The sequence below is a fragment of the Anser brachyrhynchus genome, assembly GCF_964034855.1.
Source record: "Anser brachyrhynchus genome assembly, chromosome: 7".
Lineage (NCBI taxonomy): Eukaryota > Metazoa > Chordata > Aves > Anseriformes > Anatidae > Anser > Anser brachyrhynchus.
Window position 1 is genome coordinate 941,505 of NC_137701.1, and position 19,823 is coordinate 961,327.

The window sequence follows — 19,823 nt, forward strand, 5'->3', positions numbered from 1 at the left end:
GGGATGCACTGCTGTGAGTCCAGAGAGTGCACTGGCACCACTGGGTATGCACCCCGGTGAGTCCAGAGAGTGCACTGGCACCACTGGGGATGCACTGCAGTGAGTCCAGAGAGTGCAGTGGCACCACTGGGGATGCAGTGCAGTGAGTCCAGAGAGTGCACTGGCACCACTGGGGATGCACTGCAGTGAGTCCAGAGAGTGCACTGGCACCACTGGGGATGCAGTGCAGTCAGTCCAGAGAGTGCACTGGCAGCACTGGGGATGCAGTGCAGTGAGTCCAGAGAGTGCACTGGCACCACTGGGGATGCACTGCAGTGAGTCCAGAGAGCGCACTGGCACCACTGGGGATGCACTGCAGTGAGTCCACAGAGTGCACTGGAACCACTGAGAATGCACTTCAGTGAGTCCAGAGAGTGCACTGGCACCACTGGGGATGCACTTGAGTGACTCCACAGAGTGCACTGGCAACACTGGGGATGCAGTGCAGTGAGTCCAAAGACTTCACTGGCACCACTGGGGATGCAGTGCAGTGAGTCCAGAGAGTGCACTGGCACCACTGGGGATGCAGTGAAGTGAGTGCAGAGAGTGCACTGGCACCACTGGGGATGCACTGCAGTGAGTCCAGAGAGTGCACTGGCACCACTGGGGATGCACTACAGTGAGTCCAGAGAGTGCACTGGCACCACTGGGGATGCAGTGCACTGAGTCCAGAGAGTGCACTGGCACCACTGGGGATGCAGTGCATTGAGTCCAGAGAGTGCACTGGCACAACTGGGGATGCAGTGCAGTGAGTCCAGAGAGTGCACTGACACCACTGGGGATGCAGTGCAGTGAGTCCAGAGAGTGCACTGGCACCACTGGGGATGCAGTGCAGTGAGTCCAGAGAGTGCTCTGGCACCACTGGGGATGTACTGCAGTGAGTCCAGAGAGTACACTGGCACCACTGGGGATGCAGTCCAGTGAGTCCAGTGAGTGCACTGGCACCACTGGGGATGCAGTGCAGTGACTGCAGAGAGTACACTGGCACCACCGGGGATTCACTGCAGTGAGTCCAGAGAGTGCACTGGCACCACCTGTGATGCAGTGCAGTGAGTCCAGTGAGTGCACTGGCACCACTGGGGATGCAGTGCTGTGACTCCAGAGAGCGCACTGGCACCACTGGGGATGCAGTGCAGTCAGTCCAGTGAGTGCACTGGCACCACTGGGGGTGCAGTACAGTGAGTCCAGAGAGTGCACTGAAACCACTGGGGATGCACTGCAGTGAGTCCAGACAGTGCACTGGCACCACTGGGGATGCAGTGCAGTGAGTCCAGAGACTGCACTGGCACCACTGGGGATGCAGTGCAGTGAGACCAGAGAGTGCACTGGCACCACTGGGAATGCACTGCAGTGAGTCCAGAGAGTGCACTGGCACCACTGGGGATGCACTGCAGTTAGTCCAGAGAGTGCACTGTCACCAGTGGGGATGCAGTACAGTGAGTCCACATAGTGCACTGGCACCAGTGGGGATGCAGTACAGTGAGTCCAGAGAGTGCACTGGCACCACTGGACATGCAGTGCAGTGAGTCCAGAGAGTGCACTGGCACCACTGGGGATGCACTTGAGTGACTCCACAGAGTGCACTGGCAACACTGGGGATGCAGTGCAGTGAGTCCAAAGACTTCACTGGCACCACTGGGGATGCAGTGCAGTGAGTCCAGAGAGTGCACTGGCACCACTGGGGATGCAGTGAAGTGAGTGCAGAGAGTGCACTGGCACCACTGGGGATGCACTGCAGTGAGTCCAGAGAGTGCACTGGCACCACTGGCGATGCACTACAGTGAGTCCAGAGAGTGCACTGGCACCACTGGGGATGCAGTGCAGTGAGTCCAGAGAGTGCACTGGCACCACTGGGGATGCAGTGCAGTGAGTCCAGTGAGTGTACTGGCACAACTGGGGATGCACTTCAGTGAGCCCAGAGAGTGCACTGGCACCACTGGGGTTGCACTGCAGTGAGTCCAGAGAGTGCACTAGCACCACCGGGGATGCAGTGCAGTGAATCCTGTGAGTACACTGGCACCACTGGGGATGCAGAGCAGTGAGTCCAGAGAGCTCACTGGCACCACTGGGGATGCAGTGCAGTGAGTCCAGAGAGTGCACTGGCACCACTGGAGATGCAGTACAGTGAGTCCAGTGAATGCACTGGTACCACTGGGCCTGCAGTGCAGTGAGTCCAGAGAGTGCACTGGCACCACTGCGGATGCAGTGAAGTGAGTCCAGAGAGTGCACTGGCACCACCGATGATGCAGTACAGTGAGTCCAGTGAGTGCACTGGCACTACTGGGGATGTAGTGCAGTGACTCGAGAGAGTGCACTGGCACCACTGGGGATGCAATGCAGTGAGTCCAGAGAGTGCACTGGCACCACTGGGGATGCAGTGCAGTGAGTCCAGAGAGTACACTGGCAGCAGTGGGGATGCAGTGCAGTGAGTCCAGAGAGTGCACTGGCACCACTGGGGATGCAGTGCAGTGAGTCCAGAGACTTCACTGGCACCACTGGGAATGCAGTGCAGTGAGTGCAGAGAGTGCACTGGCACCACTGGGGATGCAGTGCAGTGAGTCCAGAGAGTGCACTGGCACCACTGGGGATGCACTGCAGTGAGTCCAGAGAGTGCACTGGCACCACTGGGGATGCACTGCAGTGAGTCCAGAGAGTGCACTGGCACCACTGGGGATGCACTACAGTGAGTCCAGAGATTGCACTGGCACCACTGGGGATGCAGTGCAGTGAGTCCAGAGAGTGCACTGGCACCACTGGTGATGCAGTTTAGTGAGTCCAGAGAGTGCACTGGCACCACTGGGGATGCACTTCAGTGAGTCCAGAGAGTGTACTGACACCACTGGGGATGCGGTGCAGTGAGTCCACAGAGTGCACTGGCACCACTGGGGATGCAGTGCAGTGAGTCCAGAGAGTGCACTGGCACCACTGGTGATGCACTGCAGTGAGTCCAGAGAGTGCACTGGCACCACTGGTGATGCAGTGCAGTGAGTCCAGAGAGTGCACTGGCACCACTGGGGATGCACTGCAGTGAGTCCAGAGAGTGCACTGGCACCACTGGGGATGCACTACAGTGAGTCCAGAGATTGCACTGGCACCACTGGGGATGCAGTGCACTGAGTCCAGAGAGTGCACTGGCACCACTGGGGATGCAGTGCATTGAGTCCAGAGAGTGCACTGGCACAACTGGGGATGCACTTCAGTGAGTCCAGAGAGTGCACTGACACCACTGGGGATGCAGTGCAGTGAGTCCAGAGAGTGCACTGGCACCACTGGGGATGCAGTGCAGTGAGTCCAGAGAGTGCTCTGGCACCACTGGGGATGCACTGCAGTGAGTCCAGAGAGTACACTGGCACCACTGGGGATGCAGTGCAGTGAGTCCAGAGAGTGCACTGGCACCACTGGGGATGCAGTCCAGTGAGTCCAGTGAGTGCACTGGCACCACTGGGGATGCAGTGCAGTGACTGCAGAGAGTACACTGGCACCACCGGGGATTCACTGCAGTGAGTCCAGAGAGTGCACTGGCACCACCTGTGATGCAGTGCAGTGAGTCCAGTGAGTGCACTGGCACCACTGGGGATGCAGTGCTGTGACTCCAGAGAGCGCACTGGCACCACTGGGGATGCAGTGCAGTTACTCCAGTGAGTGCACTGGCACCACTGGGGGTGCAGTACAGTGAGTCCAGAGAGTGCACTGAAACCACTGGGGATGCACTGCAGTGAGTCCAGACAGTGCACTGGCACCACTGGGGATGCAGTGCAGTGAGTCCAGAGACTGCACTGGCACCACTGGGGATGCAGTGCATTGAGACCAGAGAGTGCACTGGCACCACTGGGAATGCACTGCAGTGAGTCCAGAGAGTGCACTGGCACCACTGGGGATGCACTGCAGTTAGTCCAGAGAGTGCACTGTCACCAGTGGGGATGCAGTACAGTGAGTCCACATAGTGCACTGGCACCAGTGGGGATGCAGTACAGTGAGTCCAGAGAGTGCACTGGCACCTCTGGACATGCAGTGCAGTGAGTCCAGAGAGTGCACTGGCACCACTGGGGATGCACTTGAGTGACTCCACAGAGTGCACTGGCACCACTGGGGATGCAGTGCAGTGAGTCCAAAGACTTCACTGGCACCACTGGGGATGCAGTGCAGTGAGTCCAGAGAGTGCACTGGCACCACTGGGGATGCACTACAGTGAGTCCAGAGAGTGCACTGGCACCACTGGGGATGCAGTGCAGTGAGTCCAGAGAGTGCACTGGCACCACTGGGGATGCAGTGCAGTGAGGCAAGTGAGTGTACTGGCACAACTGGGGATGCACTTCAGTGAGCCCAGAGAGTGCACTGGCACCACTGAGAATGCACTTCAGTGAGTCCAGAGAGTGCACTAGCACCACTGGGGATGCAGTGCAGTGAATCCTGTGAGTACACTGGCACCACTGGGGATGCAGAACAGTGAGTCCAGAGAGCTCACTGGCACCACTGGTGATGCAGTGCAGTGAGTCCAGAGAGTGCACTGGCACCACTGGATATGCAGTACAGTGAGTCCAGTGAATGCACTGGAACCACTGGGGATGCAGTGCAGTGAGTCCAGAGAGTGCACTGGCACCACTGGTGATGCAGTACAGTGAGTCCAGTGAGTGCACTGGTACCACTGGGCCTGCAGTGCAGTGAGTCCAGAGAGTGCACTGGCACCACTGGTGATGCAGTGAAGTGAGTCCAGAGAGTGCACTGGCACCACCGATGATGCAGTACAGTGAGTCCAGTGAGTGCACTGGCACTACTGGGGATGTAGTGCAGTGACTCGAGAGAGTGCACTGGCACCACTGGGGATGCAATGCAGTGAGTCCAGAGAGTGCACTGGCACCACTGGGGATGCAGTGCAGTGAGTCCAGAGAGTGCACTGGCAGCAGTGGGGATGCAGTGCAGTGAGTCCAGAGAGTGCACTGGCACCACTGGGGATGCAGTGCAGTGAGTCCAGAGAGTGCACTGGCACCACTGGGGATGCAGTGCAGTGAGTGCAGAGAGTGCACTGGCACCACTGGGGATGCAGTGCAGTGAGTCCAGAGAGTGCACTGGCACCACTGGTGATGCAGTCCAGTGAGTCCAGTGAATGCACTGGCACCACTGGGGATGCTGTGCAGTGAGTGCAGAGAGTGCACTGGCACCACCTGTGATGCAGTACAGTGTGTCCAGTGAGTGCACTGGCACCACTGGGGATGCAGTGCTGTGACTCCGGAGAGCGCACTGGCACCACTGGGGATGCAGTGCAGTCAGTCCAGTGAGTGCACTGGCACCACTGGGGATGCAGTGCAGTGAGTGCAGAGAGTGCAATGGCACCAATGGGGATGCACTTCAGTGAGTCCAGAGAGTGCACTGGCACCACTGGGGATGCAGTGCAGTGAGTCCAGAGATTGCACTGGCACCACTGGGGATGCAGTGCTGTGACTCCAGAGAGCGCACTGGCACCACTGGGGATGCAGTGCAGTGAGTCCAGAGAGTGCACTGGCACCACTGGGGATGCAGTGCAGTGAGTCCAGAGAGTGCACTGGCACCACTGGGGAAGCAGTGCAGTGAGTCCAGAGAGTGCACTGGCACCACTGGGGATGCACTGCAGTGAGTCCAGAGATTGCACTGGCACCACTGGGGATGCAGTGCAGTGAGTGCAGAGAGTGCACTGGCACCACTGGGGATGCACTTCAGTGAGTTCAGAGAGTGCACTTGCACCACTGGGGATGGGTTTCAAGCCAACTGCATTAACCGCTCATGCTTCTTTCTTATGAGACGTTAGTAAACCAATTACATAGCCTTGTCAAGACTAAATCACAGGTAAAAATCCTGTACATCTCATGTGGCCAACCACTCCCAACTAGGATTCCAAGAACCAGGAGGTTCGGTGAAAATAGGGCTAGTGCTATTAGAGGGGTGATTATTAGGGTAAGCCCTAAGCTGTCTTTAATGGAGAAGTATGGGTGGAATGGGATTTTGTCGCAGTCTGATACGATTCCTAGTGGGTTATTTGAGCCTGATTCGTGTAGGAAGGTTAGGTGGACTAGGGTGATTCCTGCAATTAGGAAGGGCAGTAGGAAGTGGATGGCGAAGAATCGGGTTAAGGTTGGATTGTCTACTGAGAATCCTCCTCAGGCTCATTCTACTAGAGTTTGCCCAATGTACGGGATGGCTGAGAATAGGTTGGTGATTACGGTGGCCCCTCAGAATGACATTTGTCCTCATGGTAGGACATACCCTACGAAGGCAGTTGCTATTAGGGTGAGTAGGAGGATTACTCCTGTGTTTCAGGTTTCTTTGTATAGGTAGGAGCCGTAGTAGAGGCCTCGTCCGATGTGTAAGTAGATGCAGATAAAGAAGAGCGAAGCACCGTTGGCGTGGAGGTTGCGGATGAGCCATCCGTACTGGACGTCTCGGCATGTGTGAGCTACTGAGGAGAAGGCGAGTGAAGTGTCTGCGGTGTAGTGTATGGCTAGTAGCAGGCCTGTTAGGATTTGTGTGGCTAAGCAGATGGCTAGAAGGGAGCCGAAGTTTCATCAGGCAGAGATGTTGGAGGGGGCGGGTAGGTCGATTAGGGAGTTGTTGATTATTTTTAGTAGGGGATGGGATTTGCGGATGTTAGGGGCCATTAGTGAGTCTGTGTGTTATTAGGATTATTACCAGGATGGAGAGGGCGAAGGATCCTAGGTAGGCCTTAATTAGCCCTGTGTGTATTGAGGTTGCGGCTTTGCTTGCGGCTACTTGTAGTTCAGCAAGGCCCTCTGGCCCTATTTTTTTGAGTCAGGAGAGGTCGATCAAGTGTAGGGCAATGTTTTGTCCCTTTTCTAGTAGGTTTTTGGAGAAGAATCGGTGTACTAGGGGGTTGAAGTACCCTAATGCAGAGGAGAAGTTTATGAGGGGGTTTGGTTTGGGGTGAGTGAGGGTGTGTGTTATGTTCGATAGTTCTAGGGCTAGGATGATTCCTAGGATTGTTATGAGGATGGCAGCGGTTTTGGTGATAAGGGGTATGGTTATTGGGGGGGTTTTGGTTGGTGTGATGAAAGAGGTAATGATTATTCCTGCTGTAATGCTGCCTAGGGCGAGTCGGGTTAGGGGGGCGGTGATTAGTGGGTTGTTTTCGTTTATTGATACTATTGGGGGGATTCGGGTTTGTCCAGCTTGGACTAGGATGGTTATGCGGATGCTGTAGGTTGCGGTGAATGCTGTGGCTATAAGGGTTAGGAGTAGGGCTCAAGTATTTAGGTATGATGTGTTTAAGCTTTCGATGATGAGGTCTTTTGAGTAGAATCCGGCTAGGAATGGGGTTCCTATCAGCGCCAGGTTTCCGATGGTTAGGCAGGAAGTAGTGACTGGGAGTATTTTCTGTAGGCCTCCTATCTTTCGGATATCTTGTTCTCCGTTTAGGTTGTGGATGATAGACCCTGAGCATAGGAATAGTATGGCTTTAAAGAAGGCATGGGTTGAGATGTGTAGGAAGGCTAGTTGTGGGAGGTTTAGTCCGATAGTGACTATTATTAGTCCTAGTTGGCTGGATGTTGAGAAAGCAATGATTTTTTTGATGTCATTTTGGGTTAGGGCGCATGTGGCAGCGAATAGGGTTGATAGAGCACCTAGGCATAGGCAGGCGGTTAGGGCTGTCTGGTTGGTGGCTAGCAGGGGGTGCATGCGGATGAGCAGGAAGATTCCGGCTACTACTATGGTACTGGAGTGCAGTAGGGCTGATACTGGGGTGGGGCCTTCTATTGCTGCGGGCAGTCATGGGTGGAGTCCAAATTGGGCGGATTTTCCTGCGGCTGCGAGGATTAATCCTATGAGGGGGAGGATTGGGGTTTGGTGGGGGTGTACGGCTTGTTGGATCTCTCAGGTGTTGAATGTTGAAGCTAGTCATGCTATGCTCAGGATCAGTCCGATGTCTCCGATTCGGTTGTAGATTACGGCTTGTAGGGCGGCGGTGTTGGCATCTGCTCGGCCTTGTCATCAGCCGATGAGAAGGAAGGACATGATTCGTACTCCTTCCCAGCCTACGAATAGGAGGAATATGTTGTTTGCGGTTGTTAGGAGGAGTATGGCGACTAGGAATGTCAGTAGGTAGGTGAAAAATTTTGTTACGTATGGCTCTGAGGCCATGTATCATATGGCGAATTGTAGGATTGATCATGTTACAAATAGGGCGATTGGAAGAAATGTTATTGAGTATTGGTCTATTTTTAGGCTCAGGGGGATTTTAAAGTTTATAATGAATTTTCACTCCCAGTGGCAGGTGACAGATTCTACTCCCGAGTAGATGAATGCGGTTGTAGGGGCTAGGCTAATTAGGAATGCGGTTTTAACAGCGCGGGTGGTGGCTTGTGGGGTGTTTTTAAAGTTTTTAAATAGAAATGGCAGGATGATTGGGGTTAGGAGGATTGTCAGCGTGAGTAGTGTGAGGGAGTTGATTAGTAGTGTGGGGTTCACTACTTTTACTTGGATTTGCACCAAGATGGGTGGTTCCTAAGACCAGTGGATTGCTGTTATCCTTTAAAAGTAAGGGGGCTGAGGTTTTAGGCTCAGATGTAAGAGTTAGCAGCTCTTGTTGGTTAAACCCTCCCCTCGGCAGGTAAGAAGGTTTGAACTTCTATTCTTAGAATCACAGTCTAATGTTTGGTTTAAACTATACTTGCATGAGGGGATTCCGGAGATCAGTTCGGGTTTGAGGATTAGGAGGAATATTGGGATAATGTGGAGTGTTATGAGCAGGTGTTCTCGCGTGGTTGAGTTTTGCATAGATGTGATGTGGGAGGGGATTGAGCCTCGTTGGGTCATTAGTAGTATGAATAAGGTGTAGGAGGCGGTTAGTAGGGTTGCGATTCCTGTTAGGATGATCGTGAAGGCAGATCAGTTGAATAAGGTGATTATAATGGTTAGCTCTGCTATGAGGTTTGTTGTTGGGGGTAAGGCTATGTTTGTTAGATTGGCCAGCAATCATCAGGTAGCTATGAGTGGTAGGAGAGGTTGTAGGCCTCGTGTGAGTAGTAGAATTCGGCTGTGCGTACGTTCATAGTTTGTGTTGGCTAGGCAGAATAGTATGGAGGAAGTTAGTCCATGGGAAATTATTAGGATCATTGCCCCTGAGAATGATCAGTGGGTTTGGATTATTCCTGCGGCGATAACTAGGCCTATGTGGCTAACGGATGAATAAGCGATTAGTGATTTTAGGTCTGTCTGTCGTAGGCAGATTGAGCTAGTCATTAGGGCGCCTCATAGGGCCAGGGTTAGGAAGGGGTAGTGCAGGAGGTTGGACAGTGGGCCCATAAATAGAGTGACTCGTATAATTCCGTATCCTCCTAGCTTTAGTAGTAGGGCGGCGAGGAGTATTGAGCCTGCGATGGGTGCTTCTACGTGGGCTTTTGGCAGTCAGAGGTGTAGGCCGTATAGTGGGGCTTTTACTATGAATGCTATGAGCAGTGCTAGACCTGATAGTATTCCTGTCCATGAGGTGGATAGGGTTGGGTGGGTTAGTTGTAGGGTTGGCAGGTGCAGGGTGCCAATTTTCACGTATAGGTGTATGATTGTGATTAGCAGGGGTAGAGAGCTTACTAGCGTGTAGAATAGCAGGTAGATGCCAGCGCTTAGGCGTTCTGGTTGGTTCCCCCATCGGGTGATTAAGATTAGGGTGGGAATGAGGGTTGCTTCAAATGAGATGTAAAATAGTGCTAGTTCTGTGGTGGAAAAGGCTAGTAGGATGAATGGCTGGACTGCGACTAAGGTTGAGATAAAGATTCGTTTGCGTTGTAGGGGTTCTTGTTGCAGGTGGTTTTGGCTTGCTATGATTATGAGTGGGAGTAGTCAGCAGGATAGTACTAGGAGGGGGGATGAGATTTGGTCAATTCCTGTTCAGTTGGATAAAAATTTGTAGGGGTAGTAGGTTGGGATTAATCACTGTAGGCTTAGGGCAGCGATTAGGAGGCTGTATAAGGTGGTGTTAGTCCATAGAAATTTTGGTGGAGACAGCAGGGCTGTTGGAAGAAGTATGATTGTGGGTAGGATGATTTTTAGCATTGCAGGAGGTTTAGGTTGTGTAGATGGTCGGAGCCATGTGTGCGGGTGGAGGCTACTAGGATGGCCAGGCCTGTGCCCGCCTCACACGCTGAGAAGGTTAGCATGAGAATTGGTACCATGGTGAATGAGGAGACTTGGTTTTCGATGGATCATATTGATAGGCCTACGAATATCGATAATATTATGCTTTCAAGGCATAGTAGGGCGGATACTAGGTGGGTTCGGTGGAAGGCTAGTCCTAGTCCGCTGAAAATGAAGGCTGAGTAGAAGCTTAAATGTAGGGGCGACATAAAAAAGTTACAGGGTTGGCTGTAATCTGCTGGGTCGAAACCAGCTATCTTTTTGGTTAGACTAACTTTCTGTTATTCTGCTCATTCTAGGCCCCCTTGAATTCACTCGTAGGCCAGTCCGAGTGTTAGGAGAAGGAGGATCGCTACAGTTCAGGTGAGGGTCATTAGGGGGGATTGGAGTTGGACGGCTCATGGCAGGGGGAGTAGGAGGGCGATTTCTAGGTCGAATAGGACGAACAGGATGGCTACTGAGGAAGAATCGGACTGAGAATGGTAATCGAGCAGATCCAAGTGGGTCGAATCCACATTCGTACGGTGAGAGTTTCTCTGAGTCGGGGTTTATTTGGGCGAGTCAGAAGTTTAATGCGGTTAGGGCGGCGCTTAGGATTGATGATAGGGCGAATATGAACATGAGTGCGTTCATTGCTCTCCTCTGGGTTTATACCAGATTCTAGAGATTGGAAGTCAATTGTAATTAATATACTAGAAGAGCAAGATCCTCATCAGTAGATGGTTATGTAGAGGAATAGTCAGATGACGTCTACGAAGTGTCAGTATCAGGCTGCTGCCTCGAATCCGAAGTGGTGGTCTGATGTAAAGTGGAACTTGATCAGTCGGAAGAGGCAGACGGTCAGGAAGGAGGATCCGATGATTACGTGGAGTCCGTGGAATCCAGTGGCAACGAAGAAGGTAGATCCGTAGACGCTATCGGCGATTGAGAATGGGGCTTCGTGGTATTCTATTGCTTGTAGGGCTGTGAAGTAGAATCCCAGGAGGATCGTTAGGGTTAGGGCGTGGATGGCGTGTTTTCGGTTTCCTTCTGTGATGCTGTGATGGGCTCACGTTACGGTAACGCCTGAGGCTAGTAGGATGGCTGTGTTTAGTAGGGGGACTTCTATCGGGTTGAGTGGTTTAATTCCTGTTGGGGGTCATTGGCCTCCTAGTTCTGGGGTTGGGGCCAGGCTCGAGTGGAAGAACGCTCAGAAGAACCCTAAGAAGAAGAATGCTTCGGATGTGATGAAAAGGATTATGCCGTATCGTAGGCCTTTTTGGACTGTGGGAGTGTGATGGCCTTGGAAGGTGCTTTCTCGTACAATGTCTCGTCATCATTGGAGTATTACTAGGAGTATTGAGATGAGGCCTAGGGTTAGTAGTATGGATGAGTTGTAGTGGAATCACATGATTAATCCTGAGGTTGTGAGTAGGGCGGCGGCTGCCCCGAAGATTGGTCAAGGGCTTGGGTCAACTATGTGGTATGAGTGTGCTTGGTGTGCCATTAGATGTTTTCTTGTAAGTATAGGCTTAGAAGGAGCACGAAGACGTAGGCCTGGATTATGGCTACTGCTACTTCTAGGATGGTTAAGAGTAGTAGGATGATTATTGTTAGGATGGATACTGCAGGAAGGGTGGGTATTAATGCAATGGAGGCTGTAGAGATGAGTTGGATGAGTAAGTGTCCTGCTGTAAGGTTGGCTGTAAGGCGGACTCCGAGGGCTAGGGGGCGGATTAGTAGGCTAGTTGTTTCGATCAGGATTAGTGCGGGGATTAGGGGTGTAGGGGTACCTTCGGGTAATAGGTGGGCTAAAGAGGCTGATGGTTGGTTTCGTAGGCCTGTTAGTAGTGTGGCGAGCCATAGTGGGAAGGCTAGGGCTATGTTCATAGATAGTTGGGTGGTTGGGGTGAATGTATATGGAAGGAGGCCTAGAAGGTTGATTGTCATGGCAGGGGGAGTAGGAGGGCGATTTCTAGGTCGAATAGGACGAACAGGATGGCTACTGAGGAAGAATCGGACTGAGAATGGTAATCGAGCAGATCCAAGTGGGTCGAATCCACATTCGTACGGTGAGAGTTTCTCTGAGTCGGGGTTTCTTTGGGCGAGTCAGAAGTTTAATGCGGTTAGGGCGGCGCTTAGGATTGATGATAGGGCGAATATGAACATGAGTGCGTTCATTGCTCTCCTCTGGGTTTATACCAGATTCTAGAGATTGGAAGTCAATTGTAATTAATATACTAGAAGAGCAAGATCCTCATCAGTAGATGGTTATGTAGAGGAATAGTCAGATGACGTCTACGAAGTGTCAGTATCAGGCTGCTGCCTCGAATCCGAAGTGGTGGTCTGATGTAAAGTGGAACTTGATCAGTCGGAAGAGGCAGACGGTCAGGAAGGAGGATCCGATGATTACGTGGAGTCCGTGGAATCCAGTGGCAACGAAGAAGGTAGATCCGTAGACGCTATCAGCGATTGAGAATGGGGCTTCGTGGTATTCTATTGCTTGTAGGGCTGTGAAGTAGAATCCCAAGAGGATCGTTAGGGTTAGGGCGTGGATGGCGTGTTTTCGGTTTCCTTCTGTGATGCTGTGATGGGCTCACGTTACGGTAACGCCTGAGGCTAGTAGGATGGCTGTGTTTAGTAGGGGGACTTCTATCGGGTTGAGTGGTTTAATTCCTGTTGGGGGTCATTGGCCTCCTAGTTCTGGGGTTGGGGCCAGGCTCGAGTGGAAGAACGCTCAGAAGAACCCTAAGAAGAAGAATGCTTCGGATGTGATGAAAAGGATTATGCCGTATCGTAGGCCTTTTTGGACTGTGGGAGTGTGATGGCCTTGGAAGGTGCTTTCTCGTACAATGTCTCGTCATCATTGGAGTATTACTAGGAGTATTGAGATGAGGCCTAGGGTTAGTAGTATGGATGAGTTGTAGTGGAATCACATGATTAATCCTGAGGTTGTGAGTAGGGCGGCGGCTGCCCCGAAGATTGGTCAAGGGCTTGGGTCAACTATGTGGTATGAGTGTGCTTGGTGTGCCATTAGATGTTTTCTTGTAAGTATAGGCTTAGAAGGAGCACGAAGACGTAGGCCTGGATTATGGCTACTGCTACTTCTAGGATGGTTAGGAGTAGTAGGATGATTATTGTTAGGATGGATACTGCAGGAAGGGTGGGTATTAATGCAATGGAGGCTGTAGAGATGAGTTGGATGAGTAAGTGTCCTGCTGTAAGGTTGGCTGTAAGGCGGACTCCGAGGGCTAGGGGGCGGATTAGTAGGCTAGTTGTTTCGATCAGGATTAGTGCGGGGATTAGGGGTGTAGGGGTACCTTCGGGTAATAGGTGGGCTAAAGAGGCTGATGGTTGGTTTCGTAGGCCTGTTAGTAGTGTGGCGAGCCATAGTGGGAAGGCTAGGGCTATGTTCATAGATAGTTGGGTGGTTGGGGTGAATGTATATGGAAGGAGGCCTAGAAGGTTGATTGTCATGGCAGGGGGAGTAGGAGGGCGATTTCTAGGTCGAATAGGACGAACAGGATGGCTACTGAGGAAGAATCGGACTGAGAATGGTAATCGAGCAGATCCAAGTGGGTCGAATCCACATTCGTACGGTGAGAGTTTCTCTGAGTCGGGGTTTCTTTGGGCGAGTCAGAAGTTTAATGCGGTTAGGGCGGCGCTTAGGATTGATGATAGGGCGAATATGAACATGAGTGCGTTCATTGCTCTCCTCTGGGTTTATACCAGATTCTAGAGATTGGAAGTCAATTGTAATTAATATACTAGAAGAGCAAGATCCTCATCAGTAGATGGTTATGTAGAGGAATAGTCAGATGACGTCTACGAAGTGTCAGTATCAGGCTGCTGCCTCGAATCCGAAGTGGTGGTCTGATGTAAAGTGGAACTTGATCAGTCGGAAGAGGCAGACGGTCAGGAAGGAGGATCCGATGATTACGTGGAGTCCGTGGAATCCAGTGGCAACGAAGAAGGTAGATCCGTAGACGCTATCAGCGATTGAGAATGGGGCTTCGTGGTATTCTATTGCTTGTAGGGCTGTGAAGTAGAATCCCAAGAGGATCGTTAGGGTTAGGGCGTGGATGGCGTGTTTTCGGTTTCCTTCTGTGATGCTGTGATGGGCTCACGTTACGGTAACGCCTGAGGCTAGTAGGATGGCTGTGTTTAGTAGGGGGACTTCTATCGGGTTGAGTGGTTTAATTCCTGTTGGGGGTCATTGGCCTCCTAGTTCTGGGGTTGGGGCCAGGCTCGAGTGGAAGAACGCTCAGAAGAACCCTAAGAAGAAGAATGCTTCGGATGTGATGAAAAGGATTATGCCGTATCGTAGGCCTTTTTGGACTGTGGGAGTGTGATGGCCTTGGAAGGTGCTTTCTCGTACAATGTCTCGTCATCATTGGAGTATTACTAGGAGTATTGAGATGAGGCCTAGGGTTAGTAGTATGGATGAGTTGTAGTGGAATCACATGATTAATCCTGAGGTTGTGAGTAGGGCGGCGGCTGCCCCGAAGATTGGTCAAGGGCTTGGGTCAACTATGTGGTATGAGTGTGCTTGGTGTGCCATTAGATGTTTTCTTGTAAGTATAGGCTTAGAAGGAGCACGAAGACGTAGGCCTGGATTATGGCTACTGCTACTTCTAGGATGGTTAGGAGTAGTAGGATGATTATTGTTAGGATGGATACTGCAGGAAGGGTGGGTATTAATGCAATGGAGGCTGTAGAGATGAGTTGGATGAGTAAGTGTCCTGCTGTAAGGTTGGCTGTAAGGCGGACTCCGAGGGCTAGGGGGCGGATTAGTAGGCTGGTTGTTTCGATCAGGATTAGTGCGGGGATTAGGGGTGTAGGGGTACCTTCGGGTAATAGGTGGGCTAAAGAGGCTGATGGTTGGTTTCGTAGGCCTGTTAGTAGTGTGGCGAGCCATAGTGGGAAGGCTAGGGCTATGTTCATAGATAGTTGGGTGGTTGGGGTGAATGTATATGGAAGGAGGCCTAGAAGGTTGATTGTAAGAAGTATGATTATTAGGGATGTAAATATTATGGCTCATTTGTGGCCATTTTTGTTGAGTGGGACTATTAGTTGTTTTGTGATTAGGTGAAGGAGTCATGTTTGGATAGTAGAAAGGCGGTTGTTGATTCATCGGTTGTTTGGGGACGGGAATAGTAGGGCTGGGAAGAGTAGGGATAGTAGGATTAAGGGGATGCCGAATAGATTGGGGCTGGAAAATTGGTCAAAGAAGCTTAGGTTCATGGTCAGGATCATGGTGTGGGTTTGGTAGTGAGGGAGGTCTTATTTGATGGGGGGTTGGTTGTGGTGAAGGCTAGTAGTTTTGGTTGGATGAGGAGTGCTAGGGTTAATCAGGTTATAATTATGATTGAAAATCATGGTGCGGGGTTAAGCTGTGGCATATCATTAAGGAGGGGGAAGTCCCTCTTTGGCTAGCTTAAAAGGCTAGTGCTGTTGCATAGCTTCTTAATGATTAGGATGATGATAGAAGGGACGATCAGGCCTCGAAATGTGGGAGTGGGGTTGATTCTACTACAATGGGTATGTAGCTGTGATTAGCCCCGCAAATTTCTGAGCATTGTCCGTAAAAAATCCCAGGCCGGGTGGTAATGAATGAAGTTTGGTTTAGTCGGCCTGGGATTGCGTCTGTTTTAACTCCGAGCGTTGGGACTGCTCAGGAGTGGAGTACGTCTCCTGCAGTAATGATCACGCGGATGGGGGATTCTATTGGGATAACTACGCGGTGGTCAACTTCTAGCAGTCGGAAGTGGCCGTTGGGTAAGTCTGGGGTGGGCACTATGTAGGAGTCGAATGATAGGTCTTTGAAGTCTGTGTATTCGTAGCTTCAGTATCATTGGTGGTCGATGGCTTTTAGGGTGAGGTCTGGTTCATCGATTTTGTCCATTATGTAGAGGATTTGTAGGGATGGGAGGGCGAGGAGTACCAGGACGATAGCAGGTAGGATTGTCCAGATCAGCTCTACTTCTTGGGCGTCTACAGCATTGGACGAGAGTTTTTCTGTTAGTATGTGGGCTAAAAGGTAGAGAACTAGGCTGCAGATAGCTAGGGCAACGATTAGGGCGTGGTCGTGGAATTCAACGAGTTCTTCTATGATGGGTGATGAGGCGTCTTGGAATCCTAGTTGGGAGTGGTTGGCCACATGAGATGTACAGGATTTTTACCTGTGATTTAGTCTTGACAAGGCTATGTAATTGGTTTACTAACGTCTCATAAGAAAGAAGCATGAGCGGTTAATGCAGTTGGCTTGAAACCAGCATGTGAGGGTTCGATTCCTTCCTTTCTTGTACTTGGACGAAGGCCGGTTCCTCGAAAGTATGGTATGGGGGAGGGCAGCCGTGGATTCATTCAACGTTTGTGGTAGTTAGTTCTGGTTGTAGGACTTTTCGTTTGGCCGAAAAGGCTTCTCAGATGATGAATATTAGTATGATTACGGCTACTATTGAGATTAGGGAGCCGATGGAGGAAATGGTGTTTCATAGTGTGTAGGCGTCGGGATAGTCCGAGTATCGTCGGGGTATTCCTGCTAGGCCTAGGAAGTGCTGGGGGAAGAACGTTAGGTTTACTCCTGTAAATATTACCCCGAAGTGGGCTTTTGCTCATGTTTGGTGTAGGGTAAACCCAGTGAGTAGTGGGAATCAGTGAGTAAATCCTGCTAGAGGCCATCCTAGTATAGGTAGAAGGTAAGTAAGGCCAATTTGGGGCTGTAAACTAGGATGATGGCGATTCAGCCTAAGTGGGAGATGGACGAGAAGGCTAGGATTTTGCGTGTTTGTGTTTGGTTCAGTCCTATTCAGCCTCCTAGTGCTGTTGAGGCTAGGGCCATGGCGGTGAGTAGAGCTGGGTCGAGGGATTTGGATGTTAGTAGGAGCAGGGTTAGTGGGGGGAATTTTATGAGGGTCGAGAGTAGCAGGGCTGTTATTAGTGGCGATCCTTGTAGTACTTCTGGGAATCAGAAGTGAAATGGCACTAGGCCCAGTTTAATAGCGATTGCTGCTGTCAGTAGTAGACAGGAGGTTGGGTGGTTTATTTGTGTGATGTCTCATTGGCCAGTGACTCAGGCATTGGTTATGCTAGAGAATAGGACCAGGGCGGAAGCAGCTGCTTGGGTTAGGAAGTATTTCGTTGCGGCTTCTACTGCTCGTGGGTGGTGGGATTTGGCAATTAGGGGAATGATGGCTAGTGCGTTGATCTCCAGTCCTGTCCAGGCCAGAACTCAGTGGTTGCTGGAAATTGTGATTGTGGTGCCCAAGATGAGGCTGAAGGTTATGATTGGGGTCGCGTAAGGGTTCATTAGTAGAGGAGGGGGTTAAACCATCATTTTCGGGGTATGGGCCCGATAGCTTGATTAGCTGACTCTACTAGAAAATAATATAAGGGAAGTATGGAGAATTTTGATTTCTCTTGTGTGGGTTCAATTCCTACTTTTCTAAGGTCAACAGGAAATGAGAGGGCTGTTATACCTCTATGTTCACTTTATCATAGTGACCCTTTGTAGTTCAGGCACATTTCCTTATGTAAGGAGGTAGGCCTGCATAGCAGATAGGTATGCTGATGTGTCAGAGGCACAGAGCTAGTGTGAGGGGTAGGAAGTTTTTTCATAGTAGGTGCATTAGTTGGTCATATCGGAATCGTGGGTATGAAGCTCGGACCCATAAGAAACCAGAAGATAGTAGGAGGACTTTTGTGGCTAGGATGACGGGGAATAGTTCTGTGGGTGGCCCTAGGGCGCTTGGGTTTAGGAATATGATGGCTGTAAGTGTATTTATTAGCATAATGTTCGCATATTCAGCTAGGAAGAATAAGGCGAAGGGTCCTGCGGCGTATTCAACGTTAAACCCTGAGACTAGCTCAGATTCACCCTCTGTGAGGTCAAAAGGAGCTCGGTTTGTCTCTGCTAGGGTGGATTCGTATCATATTATTGCTAGGGGTCATGAGGAGAAAATGAAGTATAGAGGCTCCTGTGCGACGGCAAAGGAGCTGAGTGTGTAGCTTCCGCTTAGTATGATTATTGATAGCAGGATTATGGCCAGTGTCACTTCGTATGAAATGGTCTGTGCTACTGCCCGTAGGGCTCCGATTAGTGCGTATTTTGAGTTCGAGGCTCAGCCTGATCATAGGACTGAGTAGACGGCTAGGCTTGACATGGCTATTAGGAAGAGAACTCCGAGGTTTAGATCTGCTAGGGGAAATGGGAGTGGTAGTGGTGCTCAAGTGGTGAGGGCTAGGACAAGGGCTAGTATTGGTATCAGAATGAATAGAAGTGGGGAAGAGGTAGAGGGTCGGATGGGCTCTTTGGTAAATAGTTTCAGTCCGTCCGCAAATGGTTGAAGTAGGCCAAAAGGCCCGACAACGTTAGGGCCTTTGCGGGATTGTATGTAGCTTAGGATTTTCCGTTCTACTAGGGTTAGGAAGGCTACGGCAATCAGGATTGGGATGATGTATAGGAGGGATATAACGAGGCAGCTTAGTGTTGTTATTTGAATCATGGGTGAAGCTAGGGAGAGGATTTGAACCTCTGGGGAAAGGGCTTAAGCCTTCTGCACTTGCCGGGCTCTGCCACTCTAGCTGGTCCTTTTCTAGGATTGAAAGTGGTGGGGGAAGGCCCTCTTCACGGTTTAGTTGGTTTCACTGCTTAGAGGGGGGGGGCGTGCTTGTGGTATTGGCCCCACTTTCCCGGTCCTTTCGTACTGGGGAGAGTGTGTCATAGATAGAAACCGACCTGGATTGCTCCGGTCTGAACTCAGATCACGTAGGACTGTTAATCGTTGAACAAACGAACCCTTAATAGCGGCTGCACCATTAGGATGTCCTGATCCAACATCGAGGTCGTAAACCCCCCTGTCGATATGGGCTCTTGAGGGGGATTGCGCTGTTATCCCTGGGGTAGCTTGGTCCATTAATCAATTATATTGGGTCTGGTCACTGTTAGCACTTTGAGGGGTAGCTCTAGGTAAAGAGGTATGGTCTTGTTTTTGGAGGATTTGTTCTCCTCCAAGGTCGCCCCAACCGAAAAATATCGACCAGGCTCTGCGATGGTAGTGGCCCCAGTGGGGTTGATTGAGGATTCGCGGTGGTCGTTGATTTTTAAGTTCCACAGGGTCTTCTCGTCTTATGTTCACATCCCCGCTTTTGCACGGGGAGATCAATTTCACTGATTATCTGTGAGAGACAGTTAAGACCTCGTTTAGCCATTCATACAAGTCTCGATTTATGGGACAATTGATTGCGCTACCTTTGCACGGTTAGGATACCGCGGCCGTTAAACCTAAGTCACCGGGCAGGCATCACCTTCAATACTTGTTTAATTTGCTGAAGGCTATGTTTTTGGTAAACAGTCGGGCCTTATTAATTTGCCGAGTTCCTTTCACAGATTTTAATCGCTCTTATAGGCGCTCCTGAGTCGGGTTAACAGGGTTAGTTAATACGTGGTCTTGTAGGGGTTTTTGTATCTGTCTAGGTCTGTTAATAATGTTTCTATGTAAGCTTGCGCCGTTAGAGGGGTGTGGCCCTGAGTTACTTATTTTAGCATTAATTCTCCTATATTCATAGGTTGACCTGTTTGTGATAAGGGAATCATCTTATTTTGGTATTTTTAGGTGGTGGAGCTTTGACGCACTCTTTTTTGATGGCTGCTTTAGGGCCCACGGTAGGATCAGTAGTAAGAA

The 19,823-nt window shown here is 50.9% G+C and overlaps 2 long non-coding RNA genes across 6 annotated transcripts in view; both read left to right on the top strand.

The window, feature by feature from the left end:
- The window catches only part of LOC308198098, a 176,832-nt gene extending 169,162 nt beyond the window's left edge, over nt 1-7,670 (top strand). For 3 of the 5 annotated variants that reach the window (XR_013953627.1, XR_013953628.1, XR_013953629.1), the window contains exon 4: nt 5,922-7,670. This is a non-coding gene — a long non-coding RNA (uncharacterized lncRNA). The remainder of the gene's footprint in view (nt 1-5,921) is intronic. The other 2 variants (XR_013953630.1, XR_013953631.1) reach the window with 1 other exon arrangement.
- Nucleotides 7,671-7,683: 13 nt separating this feature from the next.
- Nucleotides 7,684-19,349, top strand: LOC308198102. The gene is made up of 2 exons (XR_013953635.1): nt 7,684-11,835; nt 13,204-19,349. It is a non-coding gene; the product is annotated as an uncharacterized lncRNA (long non-coding RNA).
- Nucleotides 19,350-19,823: the final 474 nt, after the last annotated feature.